Genomic DNA, 4,418 nt, shown 5'->3' on the forward strand with positions numbered 1-4,418 from the left:
ATTCTTGCCTGGAGAATCCCCAGGGACAGAGAAGCCTGGCAGGCTACAATCCATGGGCTCGCAAAGAGTTGGACATGACTGAGGGACTAAGTACATATGAAATACTTTTGGAGCTATGCATCATTTATTTCAAGGTCAGAGCAGGGTCATATCTGAACAAGTAAAGGCCAAACAACTGCTTTAAATTCTCTCATCTGCTTCTGTTCCCCTCTACTATAAAATTAGGAGTCTCTTACTCTTTGACCCCAAGAAGGTGAAGGTGAAGTCGCACAGTCGTGTCCGACTCTTTGCAACCCCATGGACTGTAGCCTACCAGGCTTCTCCGTCCATGGGATTCTCCAGGCAAGAATACTGGAGTGGGTTACCATTGCCTTCTCCAGGGGATTTTCCCAATCCAAGGATCGAACTCGGGTCTCCTGCATTGGAGGCAGACGCTTTAACCTCTGAGCCACCAGGGAAGCCCAAAAAAGAACCCTGCCATCCACACTGCTGCTGCTGTTTAGTCGCTAAGTTGTATCCAACTCTTTGTGACCCCATGGACTACAGTCCACCAGGCTCCTTGTCCTTATGGAATTCTCCAGGAAAGAATCCCGGAGTGTGTAACCATTCTCTTCTCATCCAGTCCCTGTCATCTTAGTTCAAAGACCAGCTGTGGCCCCAAGACATGTTCCTTATACTTCAATTCCCCGGATATCATCAGGTATCTGGGAATATAGAAATCTTCCTTCTGCACCATGTTCTCAATAAACGATCTATGGGGGAAATTTCACCCTTTCTCTCCTTGAAGAAGGGGAAAAGAAGAGATAAATAAACAGGCAAAAGTAGTCAGGAAGATACCACAAGCCTCACCATAATAAATTATTGTATGTGGTTTCTCTGGTGGCTCAGCAGTAAAGAATCCACTGCACTGGTGGCAGTGCACGAGACATGGGTTCAATCCCTGGGTTGGGAAGATCCCCTGGTGGAGGGCATGGCAACCCATTCCAGTATTCTTGCCTGGAGAATCCCATGGACAGAGGAGACTGGCGGGGTTACAGTCCTTGGGGGCACACAGATTTGGACAAGACTGAGCAACTGAGAAGGAGCACAATATGCGATCTAGTTAAACTACTTGTATTTGGCCTTCCTGAGCAGCACCCTTCTCTCTCCACTTCATGTCATTTCAATGAATATGGAACCTTCATTATCAACCATGGGAAATAGATGGGGAAACAGTGTCAAACTTTATTTTTCTGGGCTCCAAAATCACTGCAGATGGTGACTGCAGCCATGAAATTAAAAGACGCTTACTCCTTGGAAGGAAAGTTATGACCAACCTAGATAGCATATTCAAAAGCAGAGACATTACTTTGCCAACAAAGGTTCGTCCAGTCAAGGCTATGGTTTTTCCTGTGGTCATGTATGGATGTGAGAGTTGGACTGTGAAGAAGGCTGAGCGCCGAAGAATTGATGCTTTTGAACTGTGGTGTTGGAGAAGACTTTTGAGAGTCCCTTGGACTGCAAGGAGATCCAACCAGTCCATTCTGAAGGAGATCAGCCCTGGGATTTCTTTGGAAGGAATGATGCTAAAGCTGAAACTCCAGTACTTTGGCCACCTCATGTGAGGAGTTGACTCATTGGAAAAGACTCTGATGCTGGGAGGGATTGGGGGCAGGAGGAGAAGGGGACGACAGAGGATGAGATGGCTGGATGGCATCACTGACTCGATGGACGTGAGTCTGAGTGAACTCCAGGAATTGGTGATGGACAGGGAGGCCTGGTGTGCTGCGATTCATGGGGTCTCAAAGAGTCGGACATGACTGAGCGACTGATCTGGTCTGATCTGATCCCAAATTACCTGATATGTGTAGCTGACATATGCTGTGGTTGGAGAAAAAAGATTGAAATGAAAAATTTGCCTAGAAAAGTATTGCCAAGATATAAGTGGATGTGTTGTGAGATTTCCCTCTTCCCTAAAACACTGAGAATCAATTCCTAGGCAGGTTGATAGGAAGTCTGGGGGTCCCCAAGGAGATAGGGGTCTGGAATTCTCAAGGAGGAGGAAAGGACAAATTTTTTTTGTTTTCCTCTACATCCCTCAGTCTTAGTCATATAAAACGTTTTTATCTTTAAGCCTCAAACTGATGGTTACACAGCAAACAACTCAGTTTAAACTCTGTCAGACCAGATCAGTTGCTCAGTCGTGTCCAACTCTTTGCGACCCCATGAATGCCAGCACGCCAGGTCTCCCTGTCCATCACCAATTCCCGAAGTTCACTGAGACTCACGTCCATCGAGTCAGTGATACCATCCAGCCATCTCATCCTCTTTCGTCCCCTTCTCCTCTTGCCCCCAATCCCTCCCAGCATCAGAGTCTTTTCCAATGAGTCGAGTCTTCGCATGAGATGGCCAAAGTACTGGAGTTTCAGCTTTAGCATCATTCCTTCCAAAGAAATCCCAGGGATGATCTCCTTCAGAATGGACTGGTTGGATCTCCTTGCAGTCCAAGGGACTCTCAAGAGTCTTCTCCAACACCACAGTTCAAAAGCATCAATTCTTCGGCGCTCAGCCTTCTTCACAGTCCAATTCTCACATCCATACATGACCACAGGAAAAACCATAGCCTTGACTGGACGAACCTTTGTTGGCAAAGTAATGTCTCTGCTTTTGAATATGCTATCTAGGTTGGTCATAACTTTCCTTCCAAGGAGTAAGCGTCTTTTAATTTCATGGCTGCAGTCACCATCTGCAGTGATTTTGGAGCCCAGAAAAATAAAGTCTGATACTGTTTCCATTGTTTCCCCATCTATTTCCCATGAAGTGATGGGACCAGATGCCATGATCTTCGTTTTCTGAATGTTGAGCTTTAAGCCAACTTTTTCACTCTCCACTTTTAGTTTCATCAAGAGGCTCTAGTTCCTCTTCACTTTCTGCCATAAGGGTGGTGTCATCTGCATATCTGAGGTTATTGATATTTCTCCCGCCAATCTTGATTCCAGTTTGTGTTTCTTCCAGTCCAGAGTTTCTCATGATGTGCTCTGCATATAATTTAAATAAGAAGGGTGACAATATACAGCCTTGACGTACTCCTTTTCCTATTTGGAACCAGTCTGTTGTTCCATGTCCAGTTCTAACTGTTGCTTCCTGACCTGCATACAAATTTCTCAAGAGGCAGATCAGGTGTTCTGGTATTCCCATCTCTTTCAGAATTTTCCACAGTTTATTGTGATCCACACAGTCAAAGGCTTTGGCATAGTCAATAAAGCAGAAATAGATGTTTTTCTGGAACTCTCTTGCTTTTTCCATGATCCAGCGGATGTTGGCAATTTGATCTCTGGTTCCTCTGCCTTTTCTAAAACCAGCTTGAATATCAGGAAGTTCACGGTTCACATATTGCTGAAGCCTGGCTTGGAGAATTTTGAGCATTACTTTACTAGCGTGTGAGATGAGTGCAATTGTGCGGTAGTTCAAGCATTCTTTGCCATTGCCTTTCTTTGGGATTGGAATGAAAACTGACCTTTTCCAGTTCTGTGGCCACTGCTGAGTTTCCCAAATTTGCTGGTATATTGAGTGCAGCACTTTCACAGCTTCGTCTTTCAGAATTTGGAATAGCTCAACTGGAATTCTATCGCCTCCACTAGCTTTGTTTGTAGTGATGCTTTCCAAGGCCCACTTGACTTCACATTCCAGGATGTCTGGCTCTAGGTCAGTGATCACACCATCATGATTATCTGGGTTGTGAAGATCTTGTTCTGATATCTACGTCAGAGATTTCTGTATCTCTTTTATACTTCAATAAAACTTTATCACACAAAAGCTCTGAGTGATCAAGCCTCCTCTCTGGCCCCGGATTGAATTCTTCTCCTCTGGAGGCCAAGAATCCCAGCATCTTTCATGGTTCAGCAACCTTTTAATGCCGTTGCTTTTGCTATACTTAATCAACTCCAAGTGATTCTTTGAGGCCCCCTTTGCCATTGTACTTCTGCTGTGGACCCTTTGGTTCCCTGAGAAATAATCTCTTTAGCACTGTGACTCTATGTCAGTTATTACACGGGGGTTTCTGTATTAATACTTGGTAAATTGTTGATGTAACTGGGTCCCCACAAGACTGTTGTCCTTTATGAATGAGATGTTTATCCTTAGAGTCAAGCACACACTTAGTAGGTATTCTCTAAGCATTAAATTAAATTCTCTAAGCATTTAAATAGTTAAATTATTTTTGTATTCAGTTATTATACTTCCCTGTACACTTTCAATCTTTTATATGGAAGGCAACTGGGCCGACCTGGTAACAATGAGGGTAATATCTTAACTCACTGGTTATAGGTTTTATTTTCAGTGGTTTTGACATGTGGCCTTCGATTAAGTAGTATGATGAAGGAAGTGTCCTTTGCATGGCTGTTTGATTTCATGGTCCAAATGACAAGACCTATATTATT

General features: G+C 44.1%; 1 non-coding gene across 1 annotated transcript; it reads right to left on the bottom strand.

Annotated features, from left to right (window-relative positions):
• Positions 1–386: 386 nt before the first annotated feature.
• TRNAW-CCA (transfer RNA tryptophan (anticodon CCA)) lies at positions 387–458 on the bottom strand. Its single transcript has one exon. It is a non-coding gene; the product is annotated as a tRNA-Trp (tRNA).
• Positions 459–4,418: the final 3,960 nt, after the last annotated feature.

The sequence above is a fragment of the Bos indicus genome, chromosome 20, assembly GCF_029378745.1.
Source record: "Bos indicus isolate NIAB-ARS_2022 breed Sahiwal x Tharparkar chromosome 20, NIAB-ARS_B.indTharparkar_mat_pri_1.0, whole genome shotgun sequence".
In the NCBI taxonomy this organism is placed as follows: Eukaryota; Metazoa; Chordata; class Mammalia; order Artiodactyla; family Bovidae; genus Bos; species Bos indicus.